The sequence below is a fragment of the Episyrphus balteatus genome, chromosome 4, assembly GCF_945859705.1.
Source record: "Episyrphus balteatus chromosome 4, idEpiBalt1.1, whole genome shotgun sequence".
Taxonomy (NCBI): domain Eukaryota; kingdom Metazoa; phylum Arthropoda; class Insecta; order Diptera; family Syrphidae; genus Episyrphus; species Episyrphus balteatus.
In genome coordinates, this window is record NC_079137.1 from 10,550,816 (window position 1) to 10,568,940 (window position 18,125).

Sequence of the window (18,125 nt, forward strand, 5' to 3'; positions counted from 1 at the left end):
TATACTTTTCTGAAGGTTTTTGGTGTGCTGAACTCGAATCCTAAGTCAGAAACAACTAATCAGCACCCGTTTTTGAGATAGTACCGTTAGAAAATGCAAAAAAAACATTTTTTTCAGTTCTTCGGACCTTATTCTTTTGTATAAGGAAAATTGTTAGGTATCTTTCGATACCTGTTTAAATCTTTTCAATATCGTTTGTATTGCCCGAGATATGAAGTGGGTTTGGCTTCATACTATATCATAAAGGAGATAATGACGTTATAAAATATGCCAACAAACAACTGAGGATATCTCGGGCAGTAAAAAAGATATCGGAAAGATTTAAACGGATTTAAAAAGGTGGAAAACAGTTCTTATAAAAACCGTTACTAAATATGCTCAAACAATTTTCCTTATATAAAAGAATGAAGCTTGAAGTACTGCATTTTCTAACGGTAATATTTCAAAAACGGGAGCTTATTAATTTTTTTTTACTTCGGATTCGAGTTCATCACTCTGAAAACCTTCTCAAAAGTATATTTTTGTTTGTTAGTTGCAGCATTGCCAGGCTTAAAACCTTCAGCCAGGTATATTGTTTATATTGGAGTGAAAGTTGGTTATTATTAAAACTGTTATATTTTGCAAAAAAAAACTTTTCTGAAAATCTCAATTTTTCATAAAAAAAATATTTTTCAATAAAACAATTTTTCACAAAAAAAAATATTTTTCAAAAAGTGGCAACCATGTCTCTTATGTTAAAACCAATAGTTGATATCAAACATTTTTCCAAAGCTATTTTTATTTTATTAATAAATGAACGCAAGCAAAAAAAAAAAAAAACTCAAAAAACAATGGACTGGAACACTTTACTTCTCTCATAATATCTGACCTTCAGTCTTCTATATAGTCTGCCGTACCAGAACACAGGACATAACATGGTCATGGTCTGAAAAGAGGATGTTTAAGTTTCCTTGTTGTACCTTCATCTTTTGTGTGTTACAATTTACACACAAGAGTGGTCTCCTCTCCTATATAGAACAACACCATACACTCGTCTAACAAACACCTCTCGGAATTCTTCTACATTACATCAGATGTGCAATATAGAAAAGTGTTATACAATGTGTGTTATGTGTGTGTGTGTTTTTCAGTACGTCTACACTTTAGAAAATATTGTGTAATTGTATTTTATGAGAGTTTATAGAAATGAACATTGAACATTAAAAAAAAATGAGAAAAAAATAGCCATAATAAAGTATCCCAAGAATAAACTTCCTGCAGATGACATTATGTACACTAGTGAGCTGAAATTTGAAAATTTTCAGGATGTCATTCATACACGATTCTTCCTGTGAACATCACCAAGTCAGACAACACAACAAACAGCAACTGGTCTGATGGTGTATTAATTTCGATGTTACTCAAAGGAAGTGAAAGTATTTTTTTTTTTTTTTTGGTAAATAACTTTAGAAATTCAGGATTTTAGTTGACATCACTATTTCCTGCCAAAAGGTAAATAAGTATCTGGTAAGAAAATTCTTTTTTAAGGTATTTTCAACCGCATAACTGGTTTTATATATGTATAAGAACGGAAGGAATGTACTTGATGGAAAGGAAAATTATTTTATTTTATATAAAGATCAAAGAGGATAACGTAGGTAGTAGCTTTGAAAATATTTTTAATGCTTAAGAAGTTACTATTATAAATATGATAATCGGTTTATTGGTTGTATAAAAAGACACAACTAAGAATACTTTATAGCCAAAATTTTAGTGGGTAATGAAATAGGTGAAAGGATGTTAGTTGTGGAATTAAAGAAAAATTAAATTTGTTTATTTTATCAACCAGCAAAAGGTTCCTGGAACTAACCTGTGAATTTATTTCAGAAAAGTATATTATGTAGGTACATACTTAACTAAGCCAAATTTGTCTTTAAAAAAAATCTTATAGTTCTAGGAGTCTTTTCACAGTTTCGAACATTTAATAAATTTTTTACCTTCGATATATGTAGCTACCAAAGGGCAATTAGGATTCTTATAAAAAATCAAAACGAAATAACAATCACAAATGACATTACAATGGTAAAGAATGGAAGAAAAGAGTGGGTCCCGCATTTCTATCTGTCTATCTATCTCTATATCGAGTATTGTATTGTACAGCACAAACCACTGAAATGATTTAGTTTAAACTTTATAGTAATGTGGTTTTAGAGATTCCTAAGAGAAGAAGTCGAAATATTTTTAAAACCAAAATTAACGGTACCTGTTTGTTTTTTAACGGTTTATAGTACCGTTTTGACTTTCTCCTAAATGGCGTAACCGACTTTAATGAACATTTTTGTACAGATTTATAGGTACGTTTCGAAATGAAAAAAAAACTCAAAAATCAATTATTCGATTTTTTAAAAATATTCCAATTTGATTTTGAAAATTCAATTTTCTGAAAACGGGTTGATGAAATTTTTAAATTTTGTTTTTATGTGTCGATAAAAATTTCTTAATTATTTTTTTTTAAGTTTTTGATAAATTTTTGTTTATAATAAAACTATATAAAAATACGGCTTCAACAATTTTCAAAAAAAATTTCTGAAAATTGTTCGTTATTAAAAGTTAAATCTACATCGTTTGGGGGTTGAACCTTTGAAACCATTGAAAGTGAAAAAGTAGAAAAAGTGTGTGAAAAACCCAACAACTAGAAAATTTACCAGAACACGTGTTTATTTATGAAACGACTTAACATTGCATTGAATGCAGTTGACGATCTAAGACTTTTTGGTTTCTGAATTTTATTTTACAAAAATTTTTGTTTTTCATAAAAATTCGGATAAATAGAAAAAAAAAACAAACAAAATGTACTTCCCATAATTATTTTGAGTAGTCATTATTTTCGATTTTTTCCTTGAATGTAATTTTGATCTTGAGGGATAGTCAAAAGACAGTCAAATATTTGATTTAATATTAAAATCTCGTAGCTTTCAAGTCCTAAACCCGTCAAGAAGAAATCCTAGATCCCCGACTGTTCAGAGCAGTGAATAATTCTTGAACCTTTTGATCGCAATAAAATATGAGCATCTTCAAAATAGTGTGAAAGTTAAAATTCAATTTATATTCTGATTTTAAGACCGAGTGTTTAAAAAAAACAATGAATAACAGCTTGAAAAAAAGTCAGTACTTCATTTCTTCATTTAAAAAAACGATGTATGGCGTATGAGTGATTTTTTTTAAGTACAATTAAAGCATTTAAGAAAACAGGGTTACGAATTGGCTCCTTGTTACTAGGTTAACTATATAATTTTAATTTTGAGAATAATATACATTTTTTCATATTGTGCAACATCTTTCAAATGTCATATCCTTCCATTATAATTGGTATATTAAAACGGCAAAGATGGAAAACATCATGTTATTATGCCAAACATTAAATTGAACACGAACGGAGCATTTATTTACATTATTGCTATTTCTAAAAGCATTAAATCATAATGTCCTGCTTTTAGTAGCATAAATGGGATTAATCTGAATTGAATTGGTTTGATGAAGGTTGTAAGCAATTTGTGTGGCTATTAGTATTGCATATTATGGATTTAACTCGAAAAAAAGACAAAAAATAATAAGTTTATATTTTTTATTCCATTGAAAACAATACAAACAAAAATTAGAGACATGAAAGGAAATGTTGTGGTCATATTAATATCCGTTGAAATAAATAAACAGTATGACTGGGATCGCCCGAAGTTATGTACACTTTAATTTATCATTTTAAACTTTTTTTCTGGCATTGTTATACTTAATCAAGTATTTTTATTTGTTTTTATTTCACTTTTTTTTATAACATTAATATTTTGGTCGCGAACGGTTACATTTAAATCAATTTCAAGCTAAATAACATACAACACCTTTCAAAATAAAAAAAGTGAAATTCCTCACAACTATTCATTATTTATTATATTGATTTCACATTGTATGGTAAATGTTTTCATGTCAAACCGATAAATATCACTAATATTGACACACGTACATATATTATTTAAAACAATTTATAGTAAACAAAAATAAATAATTTCAAGTGCAATTTTGCAATGGGCCAATTAACAGTTTGAACATTAAATTAACCCAAAGTTTCTTTCACAAATGTCTGACCGAGCTTGTGATGAGTTTATTTTGCATAAACAAATTACAAATTAAATCATTTAATTTAAAAATTTTTCATTTTAAATCACATACCTATGCAAATTTGTTAGTCATTTTTTTCTATATTTTTGAGAATAAAAGATTTTATTATACCTAAAAAATATTTTATAATAACGAGACAAAATTCATGAGTCAATTAGTTGTTCTTCGATACAATAAATAGCCAGTAAATTAACTTTATATTTTTAAATTGCTTTATTAAATTATTCAAATAGAAACGTAGATAAATAAAATTTTTAGTTTTAAATTTAAATTCAAAGTAATTTGGTTGAAAATTTTAGCTTTAAATAAAAAAAAAAATTGAATTTATAAAATGCAAACAACATTTGACGAAGTGTTTATTTATTTTCCACTTTTTTGATATGCTCCAATATTTAACTTTATAAAACACAATCCATTTACGGTTAAAATATTTTTTTTTTCAAAAAACTATCTTAAACATTTTATCCATCTGATCTTCTCGTTTTCAATTTTTTTCCATGAATCAATTTGACTTTACACAATTTCACTTTCTGCAAAGAACACATCTGAAAATTGAAACTTTAAACCATATGTAGTAGCACGTGTCAAATCCAATTGATAATGGTTGTTTCAAGGAATTCCATGTGTTGAACAATCAATTGTCTTCTGATGGTAGAAAAAAGACTGCGCGTGTGGGACCCACATTAAACCCCTTAACCTCTTGTTGATGTCACTTAGGACCTATCAGGTATTCAATTTGCATCCGAATGTGAATTCGAATACAATGTTAGATTTGTCGAGGGGAATTTTAAAGTAGCCGGAATTAGTTCAGTTTTAAAACTTAAAAAGTCATGAACTTACATTTTGGAAACGTTTTTCTATTTTTAAAGGACTATAACTTTTATAAGAATCCAGATGATTTAAATCTGTAAATTTCAAAAATTGAGAAATGATAAAATTAAGGTTAGGTTCAAATTTAAGACTTTTTGAAGTGAAAACTTCTTTAGTATCGTAGTGATTTGAAACAAGATGAAACGAAAAAGCGACACGAAAAATCAATTGATCATAACTTTTTTGTTTTAATAGATAGCTGAATGAAATTTATACAGTAGATAGATAATAGAATAAACTTTCAATCAATTTCATATTCAAAATTCTGAGATAAGAGTGAAAAGATGTTCTTTTTCTAAACACGTTATATCTTTTGATTTAGGGCACATAAAAATGTTATTTAACATGCTGATAATATGACCATTCATTTGATATACCACACATTGCTTTACGTTCTCTACAAGTTACACAATATCAAATTGAAAAATACTTCAAAACACCTATGGAGATCTGTTGCCGATGACCAGCCAGCAGTAGAGGAAGTACCGTAATCTCAGTTTGAAATTTCGACATGGTTGGCTTTAAAAAATCATTATTATAGGTTGTCATTTAAAAAATGGATTTAATGGCGTTAGAAGAGATAAGAGATTGATTGTTTTGCTTTTTTTTTATGAAACCTAATTGAATTAAACTTATTCTAGCTCTTTTTGTAGATGTTGTATAGACATGGTCGATATAAAAATTTTGAGCTGAAACAATAAGCTTTCAGATAGTATAAAATTTATTGTAGGTTGTCATAAAAAAAAAGTGATGGAATAAAAAAAAAATATATTTTTTCGATTTTTTTTTTTTGCAAGAAAAATTATTTTTAAGGTTTCACTTCAACCACGTGTAAATTGCACACATGATTTTTTTATTAAATAAACTCTTTTTTCATATAAGACATCGGCAACAATGAAAATTTTTTTTGGAGAGTACGATGTGCTTGCATTTTTATTTATTTTTTTAGATCAAGACTTTAATTATAATTTCCTTAAAAAAGCATCAGGCTCTAGAAATTATAACTGTATAATTAAAATTATATAATAGTCATGAAATCACATTTTTGCCATACAAAAAGTAAAACTTTACTATGCTTTGTTTATTATTAGATATACAGACCCAGATAATTAAAAAAATATTTAAATCCAAGATGGCAGAAAAAAGTGAATTTTGCAAAAAATAAAGTTTTGATTTTTGAAACAAAGTTTAGGATTGATAAAAACTACTAGGTCATCCATATAAATGCCCTGGACTATCATACAAATCGTGTGCAACCTTATCTGGCCTACAGAATTTAGAGATGAAAGAGAAGAACTGATGATGCATGCATTTTAAAACTAGTATGTAACATTTTTTATTTGAGAAAAAAAAATTCGATATGAAATCATTTAGCATTTATTATGTTTTTAAGTAAGGGCATTATTTTTGTATTACTTAAATACTCCTTCTAGCTACGGTTCTGAGGACCAATTAAAATAAAATTCAAAGGGAATTTTAAAACGTATTTTGAAAAGGAAAATGATTGGACTTTTTACTAGTAATTGCGGGAGAGATGCCGCGTCGGGAGAGTTGCCGCAGTCAACTGAAATCATATATCTAGTCGTCCAGGCAAAAAATTTTTTTTTGTAATTTGTTCGTTTAACATTCAAATTAAAACGTAGCAAAAAAAATCTGCACATATTGTATATGTAACGGAAGTTTTTGTCGTTTGTTTTGTTTTTTGCTCGCCTTTTGACTATGGAAATTTTTCAGCCTGTGGGAATTTTTCGTTTCTGAGACAAGTTATTGCGTTTTTTTCTAAATGTAATGATTTTGTTTAGTTAATATGTGTTTCAAGAAGTGATGGGTGTGATTTTTTTTTTGTTCTTATTTTTTGTTGTTGTGTGGTGTCGTGCGGCATCTCTCCCTCACAAAAGGGAGAGATGCCGCATTTTTGTTGGGAGAAGATGCCGCATTCTGATTTTAGTGTCTTTTTTCGTTTAAAAGAAAATATTAAGCTTTATTAGGTCACGAAAATGTATCTGTAAGAGTTAAAGAGGAAGTTAGACCAAAGATGTCTTAAAAAAAGCTTAAAAATGCATCGAGAAAGGGATAACCCCGCAACATCTCAGCTTTCAGAAACATCTCTTCTTCCTACAACAATTTCAGAACTGACATTCCCAAGTAAGCAATCACGTTCACTCTTGCAATCATTTTGAAAAGCGAATTCACACATCATCTTGTTTCAAAAGCGCTGCGCCAATAAAATTATTTTAAGAAATTCACCACTTCCTGAAAAACCCATGCCCAATTTTTAAAAACTTAGGGTATTTTCAGACGTTTTACCCACTACCTCGTTAAAAAAAAAAAGAAAAACAGGTTAAAAGAAGACAACAACTGAAAAGTGAATGTTGCTTTGGCTTAGCCCGCTGAGAACCGAAAAAATTGTGACCAATGTAGAAAAAACTATTTCTCAACAAAAAAAAACAAGAATGTATCCAATGCAAAAAATGTAGCAAACGGGTACTAAAAAATCGTACCCTGTACAAAAAAAACGAATTCATCAACCGTACAGATTATAGGCGTGATGATTAAAGAATACAACACGTTCCACATTAATTAACAAATACAAATTCAATGCATTTACTATGCGGCATCTCTCCCACACATGAAGGGAGAGATGGCCCACTTAATACTTTTTTCTTTATTGTTAATTTCATAAAAAAAATAATTTTTTTTTAAGTTAAGTATTTTTTTATGATAGTAAACAAACCCATTGTTTAGTTTTTTTTTAAAAATTTAAAATTTTTCACCATTATATAATTTAAAAATTAATTTTTCAAAAACCCCGGCATCTATCCCGCAATTACTACTTGAATTTGTTTTTAAACAAATTTTGAACAATTTTTAGTCGAAAACATTTTCGAAACTTAAAATAACTTTTCTGCGCTCCTTGATAACTTTAAGAAAATATTATTTGCAAGTAGGTACTTTGATTTAAAAAAAAAATTGTACTCAACAAAGTTATATACTGTTGATGTTAGAATATTTTATGGTTTCCAAAAAACTTCGAAACAAACAAGGTATCAAAAAAAGATTATCCGTCTTTGATAAATAAATAATTTTTTGAAAATTTTTTGAAAAACAATCCAAAACTTTAAAACTTCAACATTTTCAGTAATTAAAATATAGTTATTAATGCAGTTCAAGCAAACCAGATAACTATGTATGTTAAAAAATTGTTCTAAATTAATTATTAATTTTTCAAAATATCTTGTTTGTTTAAGGCAGTTAGAAAGTATAAAAGTTCTTGCAACCACCATAAAATTCAATTTCAACTATTAACATTTCCTTATTATCCTTCCAGAAACTATTTAAAATTCTTTTAAAACAAAATTCAAGTTTAATTTGACCAGCATCAATCTATCAAGCATATTAAAGAAAGATTTAACCCCTATATTTAAATTTAATATTTTCCATCATCAAAGATTAAAACAAATTGAAGAAAACACAAAACCCCTATTTAGGGTCAAATGTCTGTAAAATTGTTTCATTAAACTTTGATTTAAAATGAAAACACATACAATACAAAATCCTGTTGATGTACTTACATATTTATGTTAAGAATGACCTTTTCTTCTTTGATAGTTTGTTGTTTTGTTGTGTCTTTAAACCTTATAGACCTTGTATGAAAAAACTTAAACTTAAGCATTCAATTAATTTGAAAAGGATACAAAAACAGGGACAGGAGATGTGTTTCTGTGTGTAGAAACACATCTCCTGGCGTTTAATTGGGTTGTCATCTTATCTATGCTTATTTAAAAGTTTGAGAAATTAAGAACTAAAAATAGATAAGAGTGTAAATATAGAAAATTTTGAGGACACTCTTTAGACACAGACACCGTATAAAAAAGATTATGAGTTTGAAGCTTACAAACATAACCTTCAACTTTCTTTCAATCACGGTTAAACACGTGTTTATATGTATGTATAATTAAATTTAATTCCGCACCTGTGCTTAAGAAGGCATTAAATGAAAGTCTAAAAAGGGTTCATTATAACCTTTTAACACTTAAATCGTCAAATTATTCCAGTGATGATTTTGGTTTGTTGTTGTTGTCATCATGAAAGGATAAAAATGGTAAAATGTTATTAGAGTCAAGGGATAAATTCCCAGCCAAGTGCAAGAAGAATACAGCCACTTTTTAACTTTTTATTAAGAACCGTTGAAAATGGCTTGTTTTTGTATAACCATTGTTAGACTCAAGCTTTCCAAAATGATCTTTATCATCATCAAATTTGAGCTTTTCAAAACGGTTTAAAAGTTATAAAAGCAGTCATTTCCTAATAAAGGAATAATAAAAGAGTTAAATATTTGACCTCGAACCTTCGAAAACGATCGAAAAATTGTAGAAATAGTCTTTTAGCCGTTAGATAAAAAAGAGGCCTATATTTTCGAACCCAGATCTTCAAAGGCAGTGTTTAAATTATAAAGACAGTTTCGAGCCTTGTATAAATAAATTCGAGATTTTTATTTAAAACCTCGAACTTTCAAAAACGGTTAAAAGAATGTAAAAACTTGCATTTATCCATTGAGGAATTATATATGAATTCCAAGTCTTTGACCGAGATTCTTCAAAATCTATCTATACATTGAAAAACAGTTTTTTAGATATTTGAAAAAAAATGTAATAAGGCTATATTTTTGACATTAAACTTTGGAAAGCGAACTGAAAATTGTAAAAACTATTCATTAAGCCGCAAGAGAATACTAGGATTACTATATCTTCGAGTTCGAATTTTTAATTTTCGAAAACGGTGAAAAATTACAAAATTACCATTAGATAATATATTTTTTGCATGTTTCGACTTCAATCCTTGATTAAAATTTGTAAAAATACTCCTTTGGTTGGGAATAATAAGAGAGCATGTTCAAAAACGGTCTAAAAACTATAAAAAAAAAACAGTCGCGTCGTTGGGTTATTAGACAATTTAAGAGGGCTATGTTTTTTTCTCCAGTCCCTTGAAAACGATCTTTAAATAGTAAAAACAGTCCTTTACCCATTAGGGACTATAAATAGGACTATATTTTCGGCCTTGGACCTTGAAAAACTGTCTAAAAATTGTAAAAACTGTCGTTAGCAATTATTGAAGAATAACAAGAGAACTATGTTTTTGACCAATATAAGATTTACCGTCGCTTTATTTAGAATTATTATTTAGTTTTACAAAAAATAGCAAAAGTGAACACATTTAAAAAAAAACTGATTTCTATGAAAGACAATTTTCGAAAACAAAATTGACAAAAAAGCTTGGTATCAACATTTTTTAAATTTCTTAATATTTTTTTTTATTTTAAACTTATTAAAAAATAATAATTCAGAACCCGAGTGTTATTGATAAAAAAAAAAATACTAATTTTAAAAAAATAAAAGAAAAAAAAAAACAACTTACAACAAAAATTGCAAAAAGATTTTAAATTAAATTAAAATTAAAAAAATAAGTTTTTAATATTTTAACTTAAATTTATTAAGCAGGGGTACTTATCGGCAAACAATTGAAAATATCCTTTAGTTTTGTACAAATGACTGTTTTAAACAACGACCATTAAACTAACACACTATAGCTCACTTTTATGTTTAATTATTTTAAACAATTATATATTTTTTTTAAGAATTTTAAATTACCAATTTAAGAGATTTAGAGTTGGTAACACCACACAGAAAAAGAAAATTTAATAATTTTCTTAAAAAAATTTCTTTCTTTTATTTTTATATCACTTTGTTATTATCTTGTTGAAGATAAACTGAAAAAAAACTATTTTTATCACACGAGTCGATTCAAAATAAGAACAAACTTAATTCAATTGGGTTCAAAAAGGATACAAGCGGAAATGGAACTTCGTTGCCGGAACAATAATTCTCTGGTTAACCGTAAAATGTAATCGTATTTTTATCACAACCCCGATTTCACACAAAAAAAAATACACAAAATAAAACCTCCCGTTGTTCGTTTGTCGTTGTTTTCGTTGCTGTTACTTGTTGTTGTTGGTTGATGTGGTTGTTGGTAATAAGGAAGCAACAAGACAAAACTCCTTTCACTTTTTTTTTTATTTTTTTTTGTACTTTATTTTGTGATAAAATAAATAATAATGAGCGAGTTAATGACAACGACCGGAAGTGTGAACTTTAACACGAACACGGTAAAATCTATTTTTCTCTCTTACAGTTGACACACAAAAAAATATACAAGAAATAGGACAAAAGTATCCTTTTTCGTCCTTTGACACGACAAAAATATTATAAACTTTTACTCGGTGATAATGTTGGAAAATATCCTCGAGGAACTTTTATATATTATATGCTCTGCTGCTGCTTTAGAACGCAACAGGCTAACGACTTGTATACAACTCTGGTTTGAAAAGGATCTACAGTTGTTTTTATGGAAATCCTTGTGTTGCCAAGAGCATGCGTCACAACAAAAAAAAAATCAACACACAAAATTCATCATGTTGCTGGAAAATTTCACATGGAATTGGTTTTTTTGAATGAAAATTATGTGTCCAGCAACATGGAGAGCCTTATTCAGGTACAAGGATATTATAATTGATGTCCTTTCTTGGAGTTATTCCCAAAAAAAAAAAAAGTATACAAAAAATGACTTGCACATGTAAATCGAAGAGACACTTTCGATTAAACGTCCCTCAGGTGTAATAATGAGATTTTTTTTTTGTATAATTTTGATCCTGTGTATGTGGAGAAGAGTCCTTCGTGACTATATTAACTGTTAAATTGAGTGGAAACATTATGTGTGTTGCACTCTTTTTAATCGAGTTTTTTTACACCTTTTTTTTTTATTAATTTCTATTAATTACATTATAACTCACAAAGGATATTTCCTTATCACACAGGACAGTTTTGCAATTAAAGTCAGTCATTTGAACTCAATGGAAAACCGTTGAGAATTAGATGGGTTGAAAGATGAACATCAAGAGCAAGAGCAATGAGCGTGCAAAAGGAGTCTTCAATTAAAGGTTCTGTATAGAGTAGTTGTGATGTCTAAATGACAAGGCGACATTATAACGTGTCATATTTTATCGAAAATGGAATGGTGTGAGGAGCAAGCTTGTGGGAGTATGTAGGTGGTGAAAGCGGTCTTTCTTCCAGATATGATAAACGCGTCGTCGTCTCCCAACTTTCTGACGATATCTTGTCTTTTCTGTTCGTTCTCCCAGCAATTAATTTCAAATTACAACAATGTTTAATTTTGATGAAGTGTTCATTATTGTGTCGCTCGCTGGCTCTTCACTGATGAAGTAGCGCGCGAATATTGTCAAGACATCATCATCTTCCATGGACTTTGCTTTTTTTTTGTAAAAGAATAATATCTTATTCACATTTTTATTATATCAGATGATGTCAAAAGTTTTAGAGATTTGCGTCCAAGTGTCGGAGAAGTTATTAAATCCTCTCTAGATTATATGCACAAGGAGATGTGATGAAAAGAAAGTAAAACAAAACCAAACAAAACAAAAAAAAAAAAAACAAACTCTTGGACAAGAAGAAGAAGTCTTTTTCTAGATGTTAAAAGTTTTTTTTTGTTGATGATGGTGATGATGCAGTCCAATGACGACAGTGAACAAATTATATACAAATATTGGTCTTTCAATATCAAAATTTATGAAAGTAAGACATTAAGTGAATTTAGGGTTTTTTTTGTTGTTTTCCTTTTAAGGATAAAATAATAAATCACTTAATTTTGAAATAATGACGAATTTTAATAGATAAGAATAAAGAATAATGAAAATTAGTGTTTCAAAGGATGGTAAATTAATTGTTAATTGATAAAGTTTTTAATGAGGAAAGTAAAATAAAATAAAATTTAATTTAAAATAACATTTAATGTTAAAATATTGGGCGCCATTCACAATTATTAACTTTCTTGAAAAAAAAAAAAAAAACAAAAAAAAAAATTAAAAATAAAATCCACGACTGAAATGCACGTACTTGCTTTTGTAACGACCTGGTTTCTAACCAGAAAAATAATAAAAAACAAAAAATTATGAACAAAAACTTCTTTTTATTTTTGTTTTTAATTTGAATACACACAATCCTTTTAAATGATAAGAAATACCTGTGTTTAAGGTTTAAATAAAATCAGTCCATTCTTTAACGAGATAAGCGTAAATAACAAAAATGTCAGTTTTCTCAAAAAAATGGCAACGCCATATTTCCACTATCCGAATTTTTTGAGAAAAACTATAAACATTCGGATTTATTAGAATAGCTTAGATCAATATGTACCTACCCAAAATTTAATCGATATCGTTTGAGCCGTTTTCAATAAAGTTGCAAAAAACTCAAAAACTTTGTATCGGAGGTACACTTTTTAAGTGAGATATTAAAAAAAAAAAAACAACCTTGGAAATTTCGAAAAAATCGTCTGTTTCAAATTTCGAAAAAAATCCGTCCACCCGTGAAGTCAGGAACTCAACAAAATACAGTTTTTTTTTTTAATACTTTTCCATGTTTTTTAGACCATAAGCCCATGAGGCTTGGTTCTTCTTAATCTCCGAACAGTTAGTTTTGGTTTTATTTACTTAAATTCAGTGGAGTTTTATAGATAGGGAAATACAAGATTGCGGGATCCGCACTTTTTTCACATTTTACATCAATTTTTTACGAATCATAAGATTGGCCTATAATATCTAGCATCGAAATTAATTTTTCATGCTTTTTTCAAGTCTTTGAAGCAAATTTTGAAAAGTTTATATTAACAAGAAAAAAAAATCAAAAAAAACAAATGTTTAATGTTTAACAAGTTTTGTATTATTCTGTCACATGTAAAAGCACATGCTAAAAGATGTCATGACGAAAACCCTTTTTTCGGACTTCTTCATCACAGTAATGTTAGTTTTGATTAAAAGCATGACATTTTTTTAGGCACGAAACAAGTAGGTACTTGTCGTATAAACCAAAAACTTTAATTGCACATTACTGACTTGACATTTAGCTATCCTGACAAAGTCATTATTTTACAATTTTAAATCCCATTTGGTTTCTTTTCTTATTACAAAAATAGCCAGTTTTGTATCATTTTTCATTTTTTTTTTAATTCATCGGACACTGTGGCGTATGTGTAACTTTTTTTTCTTATGATTTTTTTTTTGCCAAACAAAAATTAAACCATTATAAGAAAACTAAAAACAAAAATTTTATGTGTGTGTACAATGCTAAACGATGGAATCGACCTTCAGCTTTATACCTCCAAGCTCCAACTCACCTCCGATTTGGCTAATTATCCTTTGAGTGTTCTCTTCGATAGACTTCTTCTCATAAAATCCATGAAAAATGTTTTCCACTTTTACGTATTGTGTACACAGTGAAACGGATTTGTCAATTTAGTGCCGAAGACTTTACAAAACACCAGACGATAACCCCGAAAATACCCTAACATAAAACCAATTGACACTTTGACTTAATTTATTTGCCCATGAAAACACTAAAAAAAAAAAAAGTTCAACTAACCTACAACACAAATTTCCACCCCCGCGTGACCCCCCAAATTTATTTTTATGATGAAACGTTATCATCTTAAAAGGTCAAACTTTTACCATATACCTTGACCTTTTATGTATCAAAGTATAACTATTCGATATTATTTTATCCCCCTCCAAAAAAAAGCAAACGATTTTGTTTGAAAAACTTATATTCTAATATTATATCGATCAGTAAACTTTGTGCTATATTAAACCTAAATATTCAACTAACTTGTTCATCCTGGGTGCTTATCCTATGTCTGTCATTGCCTCGTCATAATATCTCGGCTAATACAAAGTTCCCCACATAATAATAACACTCGCTCTTATTAGCCACACGAGACCATACTCCTCAACATTATAAGTGGATGTTGGCGGTCGATGTCGATGGTGGGTTTGATGATGGCGTGTTTTCTTATAGATTTAAGTTTTTCTTTCTATCTTTTTTTTTTTCTTGTTGATTTCTTCTTTTTTCACGAGCCATCTGGGAGTACATTAGCGTATTACTCCAGTCAAAGCGTCATTTGACCTTGCGATGAGAGGCACTGTCTGTTTTTATTTCATGGATCGATAGGGGTATATTTAAAAGGCTTAAACCCAATTTCTCACCACCTGATCATTCTTTTTAGCGGAGTTATTTACAAAAATGCATTTTTTGGGATATTTTACTTCTAAGCTAATATCTTTGCTCCAGGTTATCGTAGACCAAAAAATAAACATACATTCTCTTCCTTATAATATTTTCTATCGTTGTATGTAATTTCATTGTATTTGAGTGAGTAAATATAAAATGGCAACCATTTAAAGTCAAATTCTTGTTGTTAAAAAACACATTTTTGTCATTATTTCGAAAAAAGCTTATATCATGATTGACATTTTTCCAACCTATTTTGTAGTCCTGTTCATGTCCTGCATTTTTCAGAAAAAATCAGCTCTTTATCACCAAAGATAGCCGAGCTATTGATAAATGAACGCATGCAAAACCGGTGCGAAAACACCCAAAAATATCGTTTTTTGGGAATAACTCGACTTCAGAATGTCCTACGGCAAAAAATAAAGCAATGAATTGTTCGTTACAACATTTTCTATCAATTAAGTGCACAATCTTTTTGTTGAAACAAATAAAAAATAAGTAATATTAAGTCAAAGTCGTTTTTTTGTTTAGCAAACTCTTGCCTTATTATTTTGCCAACGGTGCAAGTATTGGCTAAGAAAATAAAATATTATTGTAGTCCTTTAAATTATCTACAATTTAAAAAAAAATTTAGCTTTCTACGACCCACGGGAGCCGAGCTATTATAATTTTAAGAAAGCATTAATCCGTACGAAAATTCAAAAAAATTTCCCTTGTTTATGATTCGAATACTAGTTCTCAGTGAGAGGGGTTGTTTTCATTGTTTCTTGTTATAAGAGAATTTGTCTTATGTTTTTTCGTTGGTCATTTGGACCTTTTTTAAAAAATTAATTACTCGGCTCGTGTGGGTCATAGAGAGCTAATTTTTTTTTTAAATTGTAGATAATTTAAAGGACTACAATAATATTTTATTTTCTTAGCCAATACTCGCACCGTTTGCAAAATAATATGGCAAGAGTTTGCTAAACAAAAAAACGACTTTGACTTAATATTACTTATTTTTTATTTGTTTCAACAAAAAGATTGTGCACTAAATTGATAGAAAATGTTGTAACGAACAATTCATTGCTTTATTTTTTGCCGTAGGACATTCTGAAGTCGAGTTATTCCCAAAAAACGATATTTTTGGGTGTTTTCGCACCGGTTTTGCATGCGTTCATTTATCAATAGCTCGGCTATCTTTGGTGATAAAGAGCTAATTTTTTCTGTAAAATGCAGGACATGAACAGGGCTACAAAATAGGTTGAAAAAATGTCAATCATGATATAAGCTTTTTTCGAAATAATGACAAAAATGTGTTTTTTAACAACAAGAATTTGACTTTAAATGGCTGCCATTTTATATTTACTCACTCAAATACAATGAAATTACATACAACGATAGAAAATATTATAAGGAAGAGAATGTATGTTTATTTTTTGGTCTACGATAACCTGGAGCAAAGATATTAGCTTAGAAGTAAAATATCCCAAAAAATGCATTTTTGTGAATAACTCCGCTAAAAAGAATGATCAGGTGGTGAGAAATTGGGTTTAAGCCTTTTAAATATACCCCTATCGATCCATGAAATAAAAACTGACAGTGCCTCTCATCGCAAGGTGAGGCCCTTTTTTCCTACGCTTTGACTGGAGTATATGTCTTGACAATTTACTATCCTCCTAAACAAACATAACATCTCGTATAAAGTCAATTCATGACATTCTAAGCTTTGGTCGATGTATGGGAAGATATAAACTTTCTTCCGCAAATCCTCAATAGGGATACAAAAAGTAGAAGAACAGAGTCGCATCTTATTCGAGGGGTAAGGGGGTACGCAACTGTTTTAAGAAGGATTTATAACTCCATGAACCGGTTGTTGGATAGTCGGTACCGGGTATTTGATATCTTAGGTCTTTCATATACTAGACCAATGCTTAATGTCATCGATTTAAAAAGCTCGCTGCTTTGCTGGGGTTTTCTGTTTTTCAAATTTCTTAAATAATCTGGGTAGATGGTATTAATTAAGTCTTTTCCAAGTAACTACCTCATCAAACTTGTTTAAGCTCACTTAACGAAATTTAAGTTCGCTAAGACTTCTTGACACACTTCTAAACAGCTTTACAAAAATTTAAAGGAAAATTTAACTTCTATAATAAAATTGGTTCTGAGAAAAACTTTCTAGAAACCTTATAGAAGTCATTACTTGCAAGGTTAAAATGTTTCTATTGTTAACGAAGCTGTTATTTTACTTGGGAAGCTGTTGTTGTCTTCGAATTCCCCTATAAATTAGCTTAGAAGTTGTTAAAGAAGTCTTACCAAAGTTTTTGCTTCACCTAACTTCTATTAGCTCACTTAACGAAGTTAAGAACGAAGGTTCTTTTATAAAATTATGCAGAATTTTATTTTAAATATGTGGTAAACGAAGTTCTAACTTAAATGGCTTCTAAGGACGATTTTATGGAAGCCTTTTGGAAGCTATAACTTGTGAAATTTGAATGATTATATTGTTATTAACGAAACTTTAAATCACCCTTTCTCATTTTTTGCAATTGTCTACGGCCTTGACTTCCACACAATGTATTATTTTGAGTGCTAATTCATTACCAATAAAAAAGAATCTTCATGTTCTTCAAATCGATTTATTGTTCTTGTCTTTTCAACGTCTTTTTATAGTCCAACAAAGAAAAAAAAAATACAAAAAAATAACAAGGAAAAAACAAAACACAAAAAAAAAAAAAACATTGGTTCCAGAAAAAATATCAAAAATTTAAGTTCAAGACTAATGTCTTCTTAGTATGTTTTTGGGTGCCACATCATTATTGAACAAAAACATAAAGAGTTTATAGTCACAGTCTTCGTCATCAATTTGATGTGAAGGTTTCAATAGACTATTAAGTTGTTGAATTTTTTTGGTGGAGGGTTTCTTTGAAATAAAGACTCCCAAGGCAACTCATCCCTATAGATCCTTATCTCAAAGTAACAACAAAAATA

The 18,125-nt window shown here is 28.9% G+C and overlaps 1 protein-coding gene across 2 annotated transcripts in view; it reads right to left on the reverse strand.

The window, feature by feature from the left end:
• LOC129920174 (diuretic hormone 44) overlaps positions 1-18,125 on the reverse strand; it is a 53,819-nt gene that overhangs the window by 28,331 nt on the left and 7,363 nt on the right. Inside the window, exon 1 of one of the 2 annotated variants that reach the window (XM_056001399.1) lies at positions 10,671-11,382. The exons of the other annotated variant lie outside the window; for it this stretch is intronic. The gene's annotated coding sequence lies outside the window, so the exon portion shown is untranslated. Of the gene's footprint in view, positions 1-10,670; positions 11,383-18,125 lie in introns of those variants that run through there. 2 annotated transcript variants of the gene reach the window in all.